Below are 21,554 nucleotides of genomic sequence, written 5' to 3' on the forward strand. Positions count from 1 at the left end.
AATTGCAGCCATCTTGGAATTGAGGCCTGGTGCCTACAGCCAAGACAGTAGGCCGGGCACAGAACATAGAGATGCGTTTGTGAATCCAGGGTTGGTTTACAGCCTAAGTGGCAGTGAGAAAGGCCACACCCGCAGAGATTTATAAATCTCTCATTGTCTCATACTATTGGCACTTGAAACCCACAAGGAATGCACCCTGCAAGTAGATGAGGGGCCTGAGAAATCCCTGTGAACAGTTATCCGACGAGAAGGAGGGCACAAGCCTCCACCCTTCACCAGTCCAAACCCTAAGTTAGAGTGCTCAGAAGCCCCTGTCCCAAGACCCCAGCATTCAAAGGTACCAGCCAGCGCCAGACCACCGAACATAAAACTGTTAGATTGCAAATCTATCCTGGAGATCACAGCAGAAAGATGAGTTCACAATGTCCAGGACCTCGTTATTTGTGCCGCGAGGTGCCAGGGGGGAAAAGTAACAAACCTAAAACCAGGGTGGGAAGATTTGGGAATGTGCTGATGTGTCAGGGATTGATCTGGGGTTTAGCGTGACCTCTGCGCCCATGTCTGTAGTATAAGTTGCACACTAGGCCATAGGTAGGCAATGCTATGATTTGTGCTTATAATTGCTAATTAGGAGCTTCACGCCTGGTCACGTACCAAGAAGAACTCAACGTGGAAGAAGATGGACAGGACAAGCTGGAACCAATGGCCTGGCATCCCCTATGGAGCAGGCGGCATATGTGTAGGGTTGCACCAACCAGCCAACCGGATCTGTATGATACTGTGTGATTTTATAACTTGTTGTTTATGCTGCTTTTGTCAAAGTGCTCCATGGCAGCAGAGATTATTTCTGGTGTGTCTTCGTATTTTTTTAATGGAAATAAACCTTGTTCTTCTTGCAAGAGGTGTGCTGGGCCTTTTTCCCTAGTAAATTGTATTTTTTTCTGTTGTGAACATTGAGGGGTTTCTCTACAAGAGTCACGGCCTGTAAACTGTACCTCTAGACCTATTGAAATATATGCCTTCTTTATGGGATACCTGTTGATGTGTTGTTATTGCAAATATAGAAGATTATAGAGCGTAATAGATTCCAGCACAATGGAGCACCACTATTATGGTACTTATAAGAATGGGATGTGAACAGAATCAACATTACATCGTTCCATGTCATTATTGAATGGAATCACAAAAAACAAATAATATATTGGAGACTTTTGGAATGTCTAGATATTAAGAACATTCTATCAGACATATAATGTGTCTTTACTAAAGTTCTGGGCATGGTATAAGAGGGTTTTATCCTGTATCTTCTATGTGCAAAATATGTTTGTGGAGATGGTGTTCCAGTAAATCTTGCATGTGTGGACCTGACCTCAGCCTTTGTTAATGTAAGAAGGGAAATTCTATGGGAAGAACTGAGTAAGCTTGGTATACCAAGGACCTCCTTGCAATTCAGATTGCACTCCACTTTGAAACAACAACGCGCATAAGGTGTGGTCCAGACAGATACATTTGAGAGAATATTAGTGTTAAAAAAGTGGTGCACCAGTGGTTAACATAAAGTTGGAAATGGGTTTGTTAGGATGTGAGTTTAGTGTGTGAGTTGAAAGGGACCTGGTCACCTGGGACAATGCAGAGGTGTTTTACCTTTGAGAGAAGGAGTTGGATAGGGTGTACAGGATTGGAGGTCACCAGAGTGCAACATTTTCAGGATGCCAAAGCAGATGATCTCGGTTTTGTCAACATTCCTGTAGAGGTTGTTGTCATTTCCCCAATATTCAATTGCACACAGAAAGACAAATTAGCCAAAGAAGTAGCAGCCAAAGGGAGAACATTTCATCCAGCTTGATTGGAGAAACCAACTCTGCTTGCCAGAACTCCCAAGAACAGTGTTTGGAAGAACCGTGTTACATTTTCCTCTTCATTGAAGGCTGCTTTATCTGCCTACTTATTCATATCCCTTTGTGTAGGGCACAGCTATGCCTGTGTATATGCAGGTTTCATAATAGAGGGTGGGGCATCAGCCTCATTGTGCATGATGTCATGAGCTGTGAGCCCTTTATTTTTATTTTTTTATTTGATACAGCTGAACAAGTCAACTTTTCAAATTATAACAGATCAATTGTTTAGAAACTTCGATTGTACAATCGAACAGAAAAATCAATATACAACATGAAATGTTCCCTTAGTGACAATTCTATTTCACTTTGCAGAAAGAAATACAAGTGTACAACATGACAACACCATTTTTTGATGAGGTTATTGTAAACTAATACTTTGTGTATCCTCTTTCATGTTAATCATTCTTAAAAAGTTTAAAACCGCTAATTGCATAGAAAGGCCTGTACAATTCACAAGGATATACCATAAAGATTCTATTGTTACTCAGCGATTATGTTTAAAAAAATGAAAGAAGGATGCAGTTCTTGTTTCCAGCAACCCATAGCATTCAACTAAAAGATGTTTCAAAGTTTCTGATTTATCTTGCTCTTTGCAGAATCTACAGTAATCATCTTTTTTAGCAAAGATCATTCGTAGGGCCAATACATTACGTGTGTGCCACAGGTTCATCCTAATTCTCAAAAAGTCATTTCTTGCCCTTGCATTTGGAAATTTGAACGAATAAGATTCGCTTGTATTCACTTTCTTGTGGACAAAATATTATTCCCCAAGGGACTTCACCTTTCGACACTGTTCCCTAGTTGATATCCAATCCCATCTGTACAGTTTAAGCTTAGCACCATCTGGGTTAGCCTTTAATAGGGTTTCAGATATAGCGTCTTCTTCCATAAACTTCGGAACCTTTAACAGCCATATCTGCATCTTCTTGTGACTTTGCCCAACAATGTAGGTTGCAATAATATACATGATTGAATTGTTCTCCTGCGCTAACAGACATTTCCAGTAGAAAGAGATCATTTTCCATTTGTAGATTGCATTTAAAGATATTAACCCCAATTCTTGTCTAATACAACAAATTGGTAAACACTTGGGAAAATGCAAAACTCTACGCCAAAAGAGGCCTTCCAATCTAGACCATAAAATGTCTCCCTGCCAAGATCATAACTCTGCGCCATATGTTACCATCGGGACGGTCTTCTGTTTGTAATAATTAATGGCAGGGTTCAAGGAAAATTTACCATACTTTGCTAGAATAATGCATGCTTGTGCCGCAGCTGTCCTCACCTTTACTTGCACTTAAGCATAGTAGGGCTTGTCAGTTGAATGATTGTTCCTATTCAGCCCCAAATATTTATATTTATGTGTCACTGCGATGTTATCGTCTTGCAGTGGCCATTTTAAGCAACCTTTCCGTTTAAGACAGGAGTTGTTATGAGTCAAGACCCTGCATTAGCTCTTGTTGATGGTGAGGAAGTTGACTTTAGCATATAGTCCCAGTTGAGTTAGCAATGCTCGTAGCCCCCTGGGAGTTTTAGCCAACAACAACAGGTCATCAGCATAAAACAACCAAGGGATATTATGGCCATGCAATTTTGGTGGATCTGATATTATTTTTGTAAAAAAGGGGCCTATGTTTGAAATGAAAAAGTTGAAGACAGCTGAGGCCAATACACAGCCTTGTTTCAGTCCCCTAAAGGAGTTGATGGGGGATGACAGATTCCCATTCATTGAGAGTCTTATCTGTATTGACGTGTTGGTTTGAAATTGATTTATCCAATGCCGCACTGGTAGAGGACATCGAGCCCTCTCCAACTTGGCCATGAGCAACTGCCTTGACACAGAGTCAGAAGCAGCCTGGAAATCTATAAATGCTAAGTAAAGAGCCTGTTGTCTTTCCCTCTCCTGTTGCTGTATTGCATGCAAGCCTATTAAATTCACTGTAGTTCCCATTCCCAAAAGGAATCCTGTCTGGAATGGGTCTGCCAATTGGAATCATTAACCCATGCAGTAAAATGGCTGAGAAGGAGCCTGGCAAACAACTTGCCCGGCACATCTAGCAATGTAACTGGTCTGTAATTTTGTGGTCCTTGTCTGTCACCCTTCTTGTACAGAGGGATAACCACTGATTTTTGCCATGATTCTAGAATTTTCCCTGTAAGCATAACCTGCTTGTATATAAGAGTTAGAATTATAGCCCAGGCCTCTGGATTTGATTTCATCATCCAATTCGATAATCCGTCTGGGCCCGGGGCCCTGGACGTGCTTAGTTTGTGAATCTGCAGTAGGATGTCCTCTGTATCAAATGCAAAGTTATATAAACAAACTTGGATCTTGTGTTTATAAATGTGAGCCAAATTCATGTCTTGCATATAAAGTTTCATAGTATGTGGCCCAAACCTCCTCAGGGACTGCATTGATTTGGATTTGCATCCGGCTTATTCCTCGGTCCTTATTTAGAAGTCCCCACATTTGAGCAGAATTTTTAGTGGCCAAAGAGTGCAGCATGACTTCTGAATCATAATGATAGAGCAGGGCTCATCTGTTTCTTACCCTATTTCTACAGTTGTTTCTTAAGATTTTTAAATTATTTTGTGTGGATGGTGATTTGTTTCTCAAAACTAGTCGTCTGCTGGCTCTATATTGGGCTTTTTTAAGTACTAGCTCACGATCGTATGCGTGTAGGTGAGTGACTTCTTTACCTTTTGTCTTGTATGTCTGGTGCTTATACTTTTGCAGTATGGTGACATATAGCCCACTCTCTACAGACTGTCCCAAACCAAAGGGAAGCATGGACATTGCTAGCTGAGACGTAAAGTAATTCAAGGACACTGGGGTCCATCTAAAGTGATGTCTTGCATTAGATGCACACAGGTTGTTAAGACTCGATGCCAAGGTCACATTGTCTCTCTTGCCACAAGGCCAGGTTAATTCTAGCAAGTCATGATCGCTGGAGGTTTGAGCTCTTACATAGAATGATTCTGCAACTGCAAATAGATTTTTACTTCTATATATGTAGTCAATGAAGGATATTTGCTTTCCTCTATGCCATGTATGGCTTGACGGAATGTCCCCCATAATGGCACCATTTGCCATAAATAGGTTCAGTCGTTTCATGAGAGACTTCCAGCGAAATACCACTTGTGATATTGGAGCATTGTTATTCGCAATACACATTATGTTCAAATCCCCTGCTAGCATGATGTACTGGATAGTAGAATTCATTTGTATAGATAATAGAGCTTGCTCAATGTCTTTCAAGAAAACATTGTCACTTATTCCAGCATGATTTCAGTACACATTTAGCAAGACATACAATCCATCCCCAGACTTAATTTTGACCACTTGAATAAACATGTTCGGGGAGAACCATGGGGTTAATGTTAATCCTGCGGCCACCCTGACAGCGACCATCAACCCAACCATGGGTCTCCCTCGAGTTGGTTGTTGAGCTGGGTTAAGTGCAACCGTATAGTGCTCCCAGACCGGAGGCCTGAGTAACCATACATCCTGAAGTGCTATGATGTCAAATCTAGTGAGGGGATTATCTCTAAGTACGTAAGATGTTTATGGCCTCTGGTATTCCATGAGGCAAATGTGTATTTGGATAAGTTTCCCAAAGTTTGCTGTTAATTCTCACTTTCTAAAGAACCCCTAAGATTCAGGACGTCTTGATAACAAGTGAGTTTGATGTTTTGAGTTTGAAGCAAACCTTGGGTATGATTACTTGCAGGGTCAAGCCGCTGTGGCCGGGATTCATACTCTGTATTTACTTGTTTGCTCACTAAGAACCCCAGGTTATATAGTTCCTCCCTAGCCTGCCAGATCAGGTTCATCACTATACCTGATGACATCCATAATTTTACAATGCTCGGATTGTTGTCATCAGTTAACTCAATAACATCAATGTCACTAGAGCACAGATCCTCCAGTTTCACTATTTCGTCCATGATATTAAGAACATTTGGTCTCTTTAAGGTATAGTAAGGAAATGGTTTGCCTCTACATTGCAAAATTAAATGGTGTGTGGGATTTGTTACTTGTTTACTTTGTTTCCGCGATGGCCATGTATGTTGGTTATTGAGGGTGCTTTTGATGTTCTTTGACTATGATTGGGACATCAAATCATTCTGATGTGGCAAGGCCGCCACCACTCCCGCCAGTAACTGCCCTATTGATATTGACCCTGTGGACACCCTTTGTGATGCAGCAGGGAGTGTGGACATAAATAAACCCACTCATCTTGTTATTTGTTCTCGTCTAGCCTCTAGGGTTGTAGCAAAATTGTTAGCAACGGGAAGGGGTTGATCAGATTGTGCTCGTTGTTGATCATGATTCTGAGGTATATTTCTAAGAATGTTTAAATTGTGTGTGGCGGAGTCTCTTTCACTCAGAGTAAGTTGAGCCTCCTGATATTCTTTGAGGTGTTACCGTGTCAGTCAGTGATGGAAAAGCTGCCTTTGCAGGGGGTGGATGTATCTGTAGTGCTTCAAGCAGTGAGTCCAGAGGCTCGTGTTCCAGGTGGCCACCCTGCAAAGCTTTAGATGTCATGGGGACAATCTGACTCGAGGGTTTTATCTTATTGCGTGTCATTTTATTATAGTTATTTATGACTGCCTGACTTGCTTTTTGTGAGGTAGGTCTGGGTAAAGCAATCTTCTTTATGAATTGTGTTACACTCGGTCGTTTGGCTGATGATGTTAGTTAAATATTTTTGCTTTCTTTTAACACCCGTCTGCTTTTCTGTTTTTTTGGGGGGGGGTTTGAAATAAATTGTAGAGACCTTTGACTCCTGCATTGTCAACCAAAATCACATTATTTGCATCTGGAATTGCCCGTATGGCTTCACTATCACCGCCATCTTGGGACATTACTACTCCACTAACTTTTGCTTGTTTAACCTTCTGATGCCCCACACTAGGGCAACTATGGCAGGTCTGTTGACTAGCATCCCTGCTCTTGGAGGAGCAACTGGAAGACGCCTCCAATATTGGGGATTTAAAGACCCAGGGGAATTTGCCCACCCATGCACTCATGACTTCGTATAAGCTCTCATCCACTCCATGGTCGACTTAAGCACAGATCCGAGATGGACTTTGCCCCCTTGAACTGCTTGAGACTCTGTCAACAGGTCTCTGCAACAGTTGCTTGAGCATATTTGATTGCTCAGATAACATAGTGTCAAGACACTCATAAAGTTTAGCCAAAGAATATAGGGCAGTATTCATGGCTTGTAGTGTTAACTCTGCTCCGTTTAACACAACAGAGGGCATAGAATCTTTGTCCGCTGTTATGGGGAGACCTGAGCACCTGGGTGTAGGCTCTGTGAATGAAATAGAGAGGACTGGTGTGCTCATCGGGTTGGGGCTGGCACAGATTGACGTGTAGCACTTCTTTGCCAGATGAAAGAACTAATAAAAGGGCTGTTTGGTTGTCCACGGAATTTTGCAAGGGGACAGATGGAGAGTCTGTTTGATTCATCGCCAAATGTGGTGAGGACTTATTAGTCATAACCCTCGCATTCTCGTGCACAGAGTTATTGTCCAAAAGATGTGATGCAAAGGACTGGTGTTCCCTATGAACTTTTGCCATTGCCACAATTCCATTTTCCTGAACACACACCTGCTCTCCCATATCTGTAATCACTGAATCTAATGAAAATCCTCCTTCTACAATTGAATCTTGAGGTGTTTCTAGATCCTCATCTGGTGAGTTTACGGGTCCTCGAGCGCCTGTACCAGGTTTGGATAACAACACCATATTATTAGTCAGCGGGTTTCCAATGGAATAACATTTTCGAATGTCAGACCCATTTCCTAAATGGTGAGTCTTCTGAAGTGAATTCAAACTCTGTGTTAGATTTATTTTATGGCTGGAGCGTTTTGGTGTGATCTGCAAGCCATTGTCAAAAGAAGCTTTTTTAAGAGGAGCTTCATGTCAGAGGTTAAAGTGTACAGGCCTGGCATTGTATGATTAACAATCGTCTGTCAAGGACTCCAATACACGTTTAATATGTAGATGCAAAGTACCTCCAACGGTAATTTAAGAGAGGTTGTGTTCTAACCGAAGTTTGCGATCTTTAGTAGCACGTAATTCATGTGAAATCACTAGTAAAGCAAGAAGAAAAACACAATTGATTCACTTAGATGCCCCCCAGTTCCCCACATCACCCGCAGCAACTGCAACAACTGCTGTTTCCAGAACTGCTCTTCACAGAAATGCGTGTGCAAAATGCGCGTGCCTGCACAGTAAATGGAATCCTGGGATGCGGGGGCGGGGTTCAAAGACTTAGTGCAATATCCAGAAAATGCCACAGCAGTCCACAATGTCAAAACAAAACGAAACTCTTAGAGTTTTCAAAGACAGTGACACCGTTGTTCGGTAAACCAGCAGTCCTTCCTGCAACAACTGCTCTTTCCAGAACTGCTCTTCACAGAAATGAGCCCTTTATGATGAAATACATTAGCTTCATGACACATACTAGGTACATTTAGTTGGTTACATTCAGAGCCCCCAGCAGGAGAGAGCAGACCTCTGGGTAGAGGGAACAGTCAAGAGCTGGTAAGTAACCCCAAGGTGTACTTTTCCTTTCATATAGAAATGTTTTTGTAATTAGATGTGTGTCCCTTCCCTTTGCTGAAGGAGATTAGATGTTTAAATTAGATTGACTTTGCTGTCCCGCTATCCACAGGTTTTCTAAACATACAAAATGTTTCACTGGAGTTAGTTGGCCTGTAGGAAAGTTTCCTTTGATGCCCAGAGCTGTTGGATTTCCAATACTTGTTTTCTAGATGAGGCAGAGTGAAGGGCTTGGAGCGTCTGCGTTTTGGATTAGACGTTTAGGCATTTCTGATTTCCATTATGGCATATTCAGGGAATTACATTTAAAGGGTCCAGAGTCACATCCCACAGAGTTTGGAGGCACTGGTATATATTCTAAAGTGTGTTTTGTGATACTGGGAAAGGAAAAAGGAGAAAAGCGAAAAAGGAAGCCAATTGCACTGTGACGGTCCCAGGCATGTGCATTAATTAAGCAATATGACACGAGCGGCGTGGGCATTACCGATTCATATTCCTATTAGTACCCCGGCCCGCATTATATGCATGACCGGGGCACTAAAAGCATTTTTTTCAGTCCCGAAAAGCTGCAGCGTTTTGGGACTGAAAAAAAAAAGAAAAAAAAAACGACCAAGAAAATGGCAGCCGGGATAGGGAAAACGGGAGTCCATTTTCTCTTTCCATGGTGGCCTTCGGGAGCAGGCGCGCTGGGAACACAAGTGTTCCCAGCGCTTCCGCTCCCGAAAAAAAAGAAGCAGAAGGTAAGTGGGGTTGGGAGGGCAGGAGGGAGGAGAAGGGGATCGGGGGAGAAATAAAAAGACGTACCTTCGTCCCTGCCAGGGGACGATGGAAGCCTCCAGCTGTGTGGAGGCGCAGAGTCTCCACACTGCTGGAGGCTGCCATCGTCCCCCACCAGGGACGCAGGAGCAAGAAGGTAAGCGGGGAAGGGTAGGGAGGAGGGAGGGAAGGAAAAAAAAAAAAAGCTTACCCGAGTCCCCAGCGGGGGGCGGAGGCAGCCTCTCAGCCGTGGGGAGGCTCGAAGCGGGGATGGCCCCGCTTCGAGCCTCCTCATTGGCTGAGGGGCTGCCATGCCCCCTCCCCCCCGCCGAGGACAAGGCAGCTGGAGTCCCGGCCGAGAATCGAAGGATTCTCGGCAGGGTAAGGACCCGGCGAGAGCCAATCAGAATGCGTGTTGCATTCTGCTTGACTCTCGCCGGGTACTAATAAGTAAAATGAGAATAACAAAACCCAGGTAAGTGCAGGCCTAATTAGTTAGGTGGCATCCTAGTTCTACTACTGCTGCTGATAGAATGTGAGTAACATCACAGCAAGACTTACAAGATTGCTTAAGTTCTAACAGCTGCAAGGTCACAATGGGCGGATAACATTCCATTGTTAGGTAGTTTTAAATGATGGAGTAATTCCAGCAAGGTCACAATGGGCGGATAACATTCCATTGTTAGGTAGTTTTAAATGATGGAGTAATTCAGGTTACATTAATGGATACATTGACACAGTGCCAACACAAGGATTGGAAGGGTTTATTTAGAAGGGGAAATGCAAGGTACACCAATAGTCAGAAGCCTGGGGGAAGAGAAACGCTTCACGGTTAATTTTAAATCTGGGAAAGGACAGTTTCCGTATGAACTCAATTCATACAGCATTCTAATTTGTCCCCCTAACCCAACTATGCTTGGTATGGCAGCAGTGGCTAGCAGGGTCTGAGCCTGTAATTTGATGCTGACATGAAGGTAGGAGGGGTTCGAGGATAATAGTGATTTGAGGTTGATTTATTTTTCAATAAAGTGTCAGAAGAGGACTTTAATGCAGGGGAAAATGTTTACTGAGATTTTGGGAGAAGATAATTCTGGTGGCCTTATTTCTGAGCGGTTGTTGTTGATGTGGGAAACCGTTGTTGAAAGCCATTTTTTAAATGAATCTAGCTGAGTGAGACCTGACAAGGACTGGCATGTTTATAAAGTGTCTAATATTCTTGAGCATGAAGTTGGAAAAGGGTCAGTTAGGATGTGAGTTTAGTGTGTGAGCCAAAGCAGTCCTGGTCATCTGGATGCCGAAACAGATGATCTCAGTTTGCCAACATATCTGCAGAGGTTATTGTCATTTGTCCAATCCTGTATTAATTACATGCAGAAAGAAAAAGGAGCCAAAGAATTTGCAGCCGAAGGGGAACTTTTTCATCCAGCTTCAGTGGAGAAACCAACTCGGACTGGCCCCACTTGCAAGGGCCCCCTGCCTCTCTGAGAAGACTGTTTGGGAGAACCATGTTACATTTCCCTCCACTTTGTAGGCTTCTGCATTTACCTACCTATTCATAAAACCCCTGTGTAATGGTTGCTGTCCCCACCATCTTCTACACACAGCTATGCCTATGCATACACAGGTTTCATAATAGGCAGTGGGGCATCAGCCTGATTGATTGTTGGTGCATGATGTCATGAGCCCTTTATTATATACATTTGCTTCACAATAGGTACTAGGTACATTTAGTTGGTTACATTCAGATCCATCCCCCAGCAGGAGAGAGCAGACATCTGGGTAGAGGGAACAGTCAATAGCTGGTAAGTAACCCCAAGGTATACATTTCCTTTCATATTCCCCTAATTTAGTCAACCCTTTCCTTCAATGCTTTTAGAAAAGTTTTTGGAATCAGATGTGTGCCCATTCCCTTTGCTGAAGGAGATTAAGGGGTCGATTCATGGAATTAATGTGCGCCGAAAATTCCCGCGCAGAGGTGCCAAAACGTGCAATTCGCAGTAAAAGTGCGAAAATCGCAGTGCAAGTGCGAAAATCGCAGGGAAACCAGCGCACATCGATTCATGGAAGTCCGTGCGCGAGAAAAACATTGGAAGTGCGCACAGGTCATCCAACAGCGTGCACCACGGCCACTGCGAAATCGCACATAGTGCGGCACACATCACAAAATTAGGAGGAACACGGGGGGTAACACTCGGAATGGGGAACAACGCGTGAAAATATGGGCGTCACGGGGGAAGTACAGGAGGCAAGTGCGCGGAACGCCCACACGCTCGCCTACAACCCTTATTCATGGAATCGAATAGGGCAAACCAGCGCACGGTCAAAGATGCACACAGGGCCAAACAAGTACGCCACAAGAAAGCAGGCGGTAGCGCCCCTGCGCCTGAAAGAAATGTGCGCCAAAATGTGCGCTAACAAAAAGCACCCATATACAGCCATGATGAATGGTCCATACAGTGTCCCTCTTGGACAAATGAGGTGCAAAGGGGTACCGACAAACACGGACACCCGCTGTGTGAAAAATAGCGTGTGCGTGTGTTCCTGGGTGCGCGGGAAGTTCCACACGCGATTAGCCTGGGTACGTGTGTTTCGGGGTGCGCGGGAAGTTCAACACGTGATTGGCCTGGGTACGTGTACTTCGAGGTGCGCGGGAAGTTCCACACGTGATTAGCCTGGGTATGTGTACTACGGGGTGCGCGGGAAGTTCCACACGCGATTAGCCTGGCTATGTGTGTTTCGGGGTGCGCGGGAAGTTCCACACACGATTGACCTGGGTACGTGTACTTCGGGGTGCGTGGGAAGTTCCACACGCGATTGGCCTGGGTACGTGTACTTCGGGGTGCGAGTGAAGTTCTACACACGATTGGCCTGGGTACGTGCACTTCGAGGTGCGCGGGAAGTTCCACACGCGATTGGCCTGGGTACGTGTACTTCGGGATGCGCGTGAAGTTCCACACGCAATTGTCCTGGGTACGTGTACTTCGGGTGCGCGGGAAGTTCCACACGCGATTGGCCTGGGTACGTGTATTCCGAGGTGCGCGGGAAGATTCACGCGCGATTTCAGCAGGGTACGTGTATTTCAGTGGTGCCGGGGAATGCTACACGTGATTTGGCCGTGTGGGTCCTCCCAGGTGTTCCCTCTACACCCTCCACGGCCCCTGCATGCAGCCCACACCACAGGGGACTACCCTGCTCCCCTGCTCATGTCCCACAGGCAACCCATCCAAGATGGCCATGCCCACCAGCCAACCCACATGTCACCTTGCACTACTGATCACCAACACATATGTCTCCCAGCACCCCCACCCCCCAGCATCCAGGGGCACCCTCCACCAGGCCCCCACACATGTCTACCATCACCCCCACGCCCCAGCAGTGCAGGGGCACCCTCCACCAGGCCCCCACTCATGTCTACCATCACCCCCACCCCCCAACAGTGCAGGGGCAGCCTCCACCAGGCCCCCACTCATGTCTCCCACCCCCCAGCATCCAGGGGCACCCTCCACCAGGCCCCGACTCATGTCTCCCACCACCCCCACCCCACAGCAGTGCAGGGGCAGCCTCCACCAGGCCCCCACTCATGTCTGCCACCACCCCCACCCCCCAGCATCCAGGGGCACCCTCCACCAGGCCCCCACTCATGTCCACCTCATGTCTCCCACCACCCCCACCCCCCCAGCAGTGCAGGGGCAGCCTCCACCAGGCCCCCACTCATGTCTCCCACCACCCCCACCCCCCAGCAACCAGGGGCACCCCCACCAGGCCCCAACTCATGTCTACCATCACCCCCACCCCCCAGCAGTGCAGGGGCACCCTCCACCAGGCCCCCACTCATGTCTCCCACCACCACCACCCCCCAGCCACCAGGGGCACCCTCCACCAGGCCCACACTCATGTCCCCTATCACCCCCACCCCCCAGCAGTGCAGGGGCAGCCTCCACCAGTCCCCCACTCATGTCTACCACCACCCCCACTCCCCAGCCACCAGGGGAACCCTCCACCAGGCCCCCACTCATGTCCAACTCATGTCTCCCACCACCCCCACCCCCAGCCACCAGGGGCACCCTCCACCAGGCCCCCACTCATGTCTCCCAGCCCCTCCACCCCCCAGCAGTGCAGGGGCAGCCTCCACCAGGCCCCACTCATGTCTCCCACCACCCCTACCCCCACCAGTGCAGGGGCACCCTCCATCAGGCCCCATTCATGTCTCCCACCACCCCCACCCCCCAGCCACCAGGGGCACCCTCCACCAGGCCCCCACTCATGTCTCCCACCCCCCCACCCCCCAGCAGTGCAGGGGCAGCCTCCACCAGGCCCCCACTCATTTCTCCCACCGCCCCCACCCCCCAGCAGTGCAGGGGCACCCTCCACCAGTCCCCCACTCATGTCTCCCACGACCCCCTCCCCCCAGCCACCAGGGGCACCCTCCACCATGCCCCCACTCATGTCTCCCACCACCCCCACCCCCCAGCCACCAGGGGCACCCTCCACCAGGCCCCCACTCATGTCTCCCACCACCCCCACTCCCCAGCAGTGCAGAGGCACTCTCCACCAGGCCCCCACTCATGTCCCCTATCACCCCCACCCCCCAGCAGTGCAGGGGCAGCCTCCACCAGGCCCCCACTCATGTCTACCATCACCCCCCAGCCACCAGGGGCACCCTCCACCAGGCCCCCACTCATGTCTCCCACCACCCCCACCCCCCAGCAGTTCAGGGGCACCCTCCACCAGGCCCCCACTCATGTTTCCCACCACCCCCACCCCCCAGCAGTGCAGGGGCAGCCTCCACCAGGCCCCCACTCATGTCTCCCATCACCCCCACCCCCCAGCATCCAGGGGCACCCTCCACCAGGCTCCCACTCATGTCTCCCACCACCCCCACACCCCAGCCACCAGGGGCACCCTCCACCAGGCCCCCACTCATGTCTACCATCACCCCCACCCCCCAGCAGTGCAGGGGCACCCTCCACCAGGCCCCCACTCATGTCTACCATCACCCCCACCCCCCAGCAGTGCAGGGGCACACTCCACCAGGCCCCCACTCATGTCTACCATCACCCCCACCCCCCAGCATCCAGGGGCACCCTCCACCAGGCCCCCACTCATGTCTACCACCACCCCACCCCCCAGCCACCAGGGGCACCCTCCACCAGGCCCCCACTCATGTGTACCATCACCCCCACCCCCCAGCAGTGCAGGGGCAGCCTCCACCAGGCCCCCACTCATGTCTACCACCACCCCCAACCCCCAGCAGTGCAGGGGCACCCTCCACCAGGCCCCCACTCATGTCTGTTAGGGAGAATTCTCTGTTCAGGCTGAATTTCCTAACCTAGTGAGTCGCCCAGCAGCTTTGCTGGATTTCGGGAGTTTGTTTTTTTCCATCCTGCCAAGATTGAGACTCTTTTTCTCCCACATGTATGTGTGTAATTCCTTTGAAAAGTCAATGTGTTCGATGGGCTATGGGGTCTTTTACTCCATAGGGTCTCATATGTTTTTCTATGTGTGTTACACCGCACCCTACGTGCCGTAACACTGGGGAGTCCTAGCGGACCACCACCATAGACTCCATACCCGGGGACTGACTACTGTCTCCCCGGGCATGTAAAGTAACCATTGGCTTTACTAGACCTAAATTTACTAACAGAACTAGTACAAACCATCTTATTGTGGACGTACTAGTAGGGGTAATTCGATTACTCCTAAATCTGTTACTCGAGGGGGGCACTGCCCCGTCCCCCCTCGTCGAGTTTTGGCTGGTGGCAGTGGAAACTACTTGTTATGTTGACCCCGAACATAACCCTATGGGATTCGTCCCATTGTTGGAGATTGATACTTTTTCTCTTTAATCTCTAACGTACCACCAATCTACTTATCTTAAATAAGTTTATCGGATGGTATTTTCTGCCAGAACTCGGTTTGTAAAATGGCGTCTGTGTTCATCTCTGTGACTCCTAAACCAAAGGTCGAGCCCTTTGTTCCACTTTTGGCGGGCTCTGTACAGAGACCCTCCAAAGTGGTGCCATTCTGTCTGGGTTACCACGGGGGTGTGGGAGGGGGTTTAGGCACCCTGGACCGAGTTGCCTTGCCAACTCCGGTCGCACTCTGGAGTGATTGGCCCAAGTGGTGAGCCTTCCCGCTCACCACTTAGCATGTGTTGATTGACAGCTAGGCTGAATGAATGGGGGTTTTCTGCATAAAAGCAGGGCTTTTGGGACTGGATCTTTAGAAGTCGCCACAGGACCTAAGAATCCGACGAGGGTAATGCTGAGCCGACCTGCGCGACGACACCTCCGGTGGAGCCCTGCAGAACCGACTCACCACTTCCCGACGACAGAGGAGATCTCCCTACCGGAGATTCTCTTCCCCTGGCTGGTGGGAACAACCAGTCCCCTTTGCTTTTTATTCGCCCAGGACGCAGTGGTCGAATTGCCCGTGCAGAGCACCCCGGCAACCGGATAGCCACTACCCCTGTACCGCGACCAAAAGGTGGTGCCTTGTGATGGAGCACTCCGCGGCTGGTCTCTTCCCTGGTGGTGCACCGGACTTCACTTTTCTTCGACGACGAGATCATCTCTACTCTTGGCAAAGACCCGACGTGCATCCACCACCAGGAACAACTGCCCCCGCCGGAGCTGCCCTCCACAACAAGGTACCGTGTCCGCCTGGCTTCCCTTTCGATCGGTTCGAGTGAGGTGTCTTAATCCTCTCCGTTCCGGTCGGTCGCCTCCAAGCTTTTCTCATTTATTGTTCTGAACTGGTTCAATCTGCCGATAACAATTTGCTACAAAGACTTGAATGCATCTCCACTAGAGACTTGTTGGGACATAGCGCCTTGCCTCTCTCCGAGTGGGCCTGGCCTCTGAACTTTATGATCTATTGTGATTCTTGCCTTCCCGCTTTGCATTTTATCCGCGAAGGATTGAACTGTGTTGATTTCATAACCTGCCTATCTTTTTCTCTCCCGTCCTAATATTAGAGTGTCATCTAGGTTGAGGTATACACCTCTGTCTGAAAATAAGTGGTACCGGTAGAACCTAGAGTTGTCGAAATATTGCTAGGGGGATTGACCGTTTTCTGCTTCGTAGAGCAATTGTGTTTGATTTGTTTGCCGTGAATTCGCCATAGTGTTTTTCATAGATGTTTCGTTATAAATATATACCTTAATATCTTTACACTAAGCCTCATTGCATGTTTGCTTGTCTTGCTGGGAAGAATTGCCCTATTTTGTATACTCCACATACTGCTCAACTCTTCTTGAGGGAAGTCTGACTGCTCAGCCACAGCTACCAAGTGAATCTGTGTGGAACGGACTGCTACCAAGTGGGTTCACCGCCAAACACCTGTAGTCCTAAATCTTTTGCAGTGGTCCCAGAGGGAACTGCACAAGTTTCCGCCTAACACTGGTGTACAGTGGTGGGATTTGTATGGAGTATACAGTTTAGAGTGCTTTTCGACACTGTAGGATAACTAACCACAAAACTTTGCACAAAAAGCAACTTTCAAAAAACATGTCTACGATGGAAACTTACAGTCAAGAGTCCTTGTCAGGTGGAAATACTGAGAGCCTGCGAGCCCTCTGTAGGCAAGAGGATCTTCCTTTAAGAGGCAAGAAGTTAGAGCTAATCGAGAGATTGCTGGCGAACCAAAGTCTGGGTACTGGTTCAGAGGAACCAAGCCCTCCAGCAAATGTAGATAACAGTGATGGTGTTGATCTAAATCATAATTCTGATGATAGCGATGAAGAGGCTGACGAGGACGGAGAGGCTAACGAAACTGGCTCCCCTGCTCCTCTACCTGCCTTACCAGCTGTGCCTACGGGGCCCATACCAGGTCCCACAAGTAACCCTGCTTATTTTGAACTTGAAAAAATGAAGCTCGAATTAGAATACAAACGGTTCTTGGCCCAATCTGAACGAAACCAAGAGCTCGAGTTCAGACGGATGAATGCCCAGATGAGCAAAAGCAAGCTGAGTTAAGACTCAGAGAAATAGAACTTAATCACGAGTTAGAGATGAAAAAATTGGAGCTCCAGTCCCAAAAGACCCCGGATGCCGAAGGAATTAGTGGGTATGTATGAACCGAGATTGGATGTGTTGGATTGGTTGAAACTGTTTGAATACAATCATGGGCTCCAGGACATCACCGGGAATGCATTGCTTCCCTGGTTGTTCTCTAGGCTCCCTCCTGTTGCGACTGATGTGGTAATGGAGTTGGGGGAGGCGGATAAGACGGATTACGAAAGTGTGAAACTAGCTTTAATAGCGAGATTCGGGAAGACCCCTTCCCAGTATCTTAAGAGGTTTAGAACCCTCAAAAAGCATGATGGTACCCCTTGGGCTACCTGGGTGAGTGAAGGGTTGAAAAACTTAGAGGGATCCATTAAGGGTTACAAAGTGAACACTTATGACGGTATGAGGAATCTTTTTATGTTGGAGTCTATTTATGATGCCTGTTCTCCTGAGCTCAGACAGCACTTGGCTGATTCGAAGGAATTGGATTCCAGGGAGCTAGCTAAGGCTGCTGACTTGTGGGTTGCCAACAGGGCTACTCATAAGGATTCTGGGGCAACTCAGAAAAAGGATGAGGGAAAACAGCCTAAAAAAGACTCAAAAGAGAATTCGAATAACTCACATTCCAAAGAGGGCCCCAAACAAAACCAGAAGGGTAAGCCACCGGGAAAACCACAGCACAATAGTGTGTCTTCTGGTGCCAAACCGGAAGGAGGTCAGAACAAGCCACCATTCCAGAAAGCATTTGGTAAATGCTTTGTTTGTGGCTCGACTGACCACGGGAAAGGAGATCCCAGATGTAAGGGTAAACCTTCAGGGGTCCAGCTTGTCTCCTTAGCCTTCGCTCCAGAGGAGGAAGTCCAAATGGCAAGTGGGAACTTTCTACTGCTAGCTGACGAACCCATTGGAGTCTCAGCCAGCGTTTCTTTAGTATCTCTGGGGTTGTGGGAACAACAGAATTTAGATGTCTAAAATTTTATCCCCGATAATACTAAAGAGTATTATAAGGACAGTGTCCAGGTGAATGGTCAGGAGACTCCTGCCATTAGGGACACTGGGGCCAGCATAACTGTGGTGGATAAATCGTTTTTTCAGGCTGAGGATGTTGCTAAGGCACCCAAACGCCTCACCAAGTTAGCTGGAGGGCCTGTGCAGATGCTTCCCCAATTACCAGTTCTCATCCAGTGTAACGACATGATTGTGAAGATACCTGTCAGTATACAAAGTGAGGTACCAGGACGTGTACTGTTGGGTAACGATTTGAAAACTCTCAGAGTTGTATCGCATACTCCCAGACCTCCTAGCAAATGGTTACAGGAGCTAACCAGACCTGCAAGAGAGAGGACCATGCGCGGTACTCTCCAGGAGATGATGAAGAAAGATATCACTCCTGCTCCACTGGAATTGTCGGCCGCTGTCTCCACGAAATCAGAAGCGAAAGGGAAACCTAAGACTTCTATCCCGAAACCAGCAGCTCGCATTCCAGTGCAGCCAACACGGACTTCCCCGCGGTTGTCCACAGTTACACCCGTAACTCCACCTCCAGCCGAGGCTGAGAGGGAGGTACAACCCTGTGTGGTAGAATTAGACTCTGAGGATGAGCTAATGGAAGGCCAGGAACTCATTGGAGATCTGGATCCTGTTGACCATCCTGAGCTGCAGTCTTTACTGGCAGAAGGTGGACCCAGCAGGGCAGACTTCAGTAAGGGACAGAGAGAATGTCCAACTCTGGAAGGTCTTCGCCACCAGGCAGAAGCTCAGGCTGAAGGGCAAGAGCCTGGGAAATACAGGTTGCACTGGGAAGATGGCCTCTTCTACAGTGAACCGACCGAGTCTGCACCTGGAGACTACAAACGACTTGTAGTGCCCCAAGAGAACAGACCACAGTTCTTGCAGTTAGCCCACGAGATTCCTTTGGCTGGTCACTTGAGTTTCAAGAAGACTAAGGAAAGGCTCTCACTCTACTTCTATTGGCCGAAGATGGGGGCCGAAGTAGAAAAACACTGCAGGAGCTGCCACACCTGCCAGATCTCTGGTAAGGTTGGCTCCAAGAATGTGGCACCTTTAGTGCCTCCCCCAGTCGTGGGAGTCCCATTTGAGAGAGTAAGGATTGACATTGTTGGTCCCCTTGATCCTCCAACCTCCTCAGGCAACAGGTTTATACTTGTTGTAGTAGACCATGCTACTAGGTATCCTGATGCAATTCCTATGAGGACTGTTACAGCCCCGGCTGTGGCTAAGGCCCTCCTTGGTATTTTTACTAGGGTCGGGTTTCCTAAGGAAGTAATCTCTGACAGGGGGTCAAACTTTATGTCCCACTACATGAAAGCCATGTGGAAAACCTGTGGAGTTACTTACAAGTTCTGAACAGCTTACCACCCACAAACCAATGGGTTGGTAGAACGGTTCAACCGAACCATGAAGAGCATGATAGGTGCTTTAGAGGAACCCCTTAAGCGTAAGTGGGACCTCCTACTGCCATGCCTTCTCTTTGCTTATAGAGAAGTCCCTCAGGAGGGCGTAGGTTACTCGCCCTTCGAACTACTCTATGGTCATCCCGTCAGAGGTCCATTGGCCCTGATTAAGGAGGGGTTGGAGAGTGCTCCTTCCCCCAAGCCAGTCAGAGTGACTGACTACGTGATAGGTCTCCGGAGGAGAATGTCACACATGATGACGGATGCAAGCGATAACTTGAAAGCTGGACAAGCATTGGTCAAGCACTGGCATGATCAAAAGGCTAACATGGTTGAGTTCGCTCAAGACCAGCTCGTTCTCGTTATGATCCCAACAAGGCAGAGGGCCTTGCAAGATAAGTGGGTGGGACCCTTCAGAGTTGTGGGTAAACTCGGAGAGGTCAACTATCTGGTGGACTTGGGCAATCCCAAGGAGGCTCCGACAGTCTTCCACACCAACCGTCTTAAAGCGTATGTCTCACGACCTGATGTAGGAGCATTGCTTCTAGCATCATCCGAGGAAGAAGAAGAGAGTGAAGCTCTTCCGGATCGCCTCAGAGGCTTACCTTTAGATGAAAAAATTGAAGGAGTAAATCTCTCCTCCAATCTGACACCCGAGCAACAAGAAGAGTGCAAATCTATGTTGAATCAGTTTGCCTCTCTGTTCTCGCTTTCACCAGGCTTGGCCTCTTGGGGCCAGCACGACATACTCACTGGTGACTGTCTGCCAGTCAAAAGCAGAGGATACCGCATGTCAGAAAACGTACGAACCCACCTCAAAGGTGAGGTCAGCAAGATGCTTGATCTCGGGGTAATCGAGCCCTCTACTAGTCCATGGTCTAGCCCAGTTGTGTTAGTACCAAAGGCCGGATCTAAAGAACTTAGATTCTGCGTGGATTATAGAGCTCTTAATGCAGTCACCAAGACTGATGCCCACCCTTTGCCAAGAACAGATGAGTTGGTGGATAAACTTGGCACCGCCAAGATCCTCAGCACATTTGACTTGACGTCAGGCTATTGGCAAATAGTCCTGACAGACCATGCCAAGGAGAAAACTGCATTTTCTACCCCCGTTGGCCTATACCAGTTTAAGGTAATGCCTTTCGGATTGAAGAATGCACCTGCTACGTTTCAACGGATGGTAAACCAGGTTCTGAATGGGATGGAGGACTTCTGCATGGCATACTTGGATGACATTGCAGTGTTCAGCAATTCCTGGGAAGAACATGTAACCCACCTGAGAGATGTTTTGCAGGCTCTTGGACGAGCCAATCTGACCATAAAGGCGAGCAAATGCCAAATTGGACAGAGTAAGGTCGTCTATCTTGGGCATGAGGTAGGCGGTGGAGAAATAAGGCCTTTGCTCAGTAAAATTGAAGCTGTGCAAAATTGGACAACACCGACTACTCAAACCCAGGTGAGAGCCTTCCTAGGCCTCACTGGGTATTACAGGAATTTCATAGAGAACTATGGGACCATAGCTTCTCCACTGAATGTCATCTCCTCGCCCAAATTTCCTAAAAAGGTTTGATGGAACGAGGAGTGCAATCAGGCTTTTGAAAACCTGAAAAAGGCTCTTTGCCAAGCCCCAGTACTCAGAGCTCCTGATTACCGCCAACACTTCATTGTACAAACAGATGCTTCCAATGTAGGAATAGGTGCCGTACTCAGTCAACTGGATGGGAAAGGTAGGGAGCACCCCGTTTGCTTCATCAGCCGCAAGCTGAAGGATCCTGAAACAAGGTGGGCAACAATCAAAAGAGAGTGCTTTGCTATTGTGTGGGCTCTGAAGAAGTTTAGGCCGTACTTGTATGGTTCTACTTTTGTCATTCAGACTGACCACCAATCCTTGAGATGGTTA

Source organism: Ambystoma mexicanum, chromosome 1p (genome assembly GCF_040938575.1).
Source record: "Ambystoma mexicanum isolate Mex_15411 chromosome 1p, UKY_AmexF1_1, whole genome shotgun sequence".
Classification (NCBI taxonomy): Eukaryota; Metazoa; Chordata; class Amphibia; order Caudata; family Ambystomatidae; genus Ambystoma; species Ambystoma mexicanum.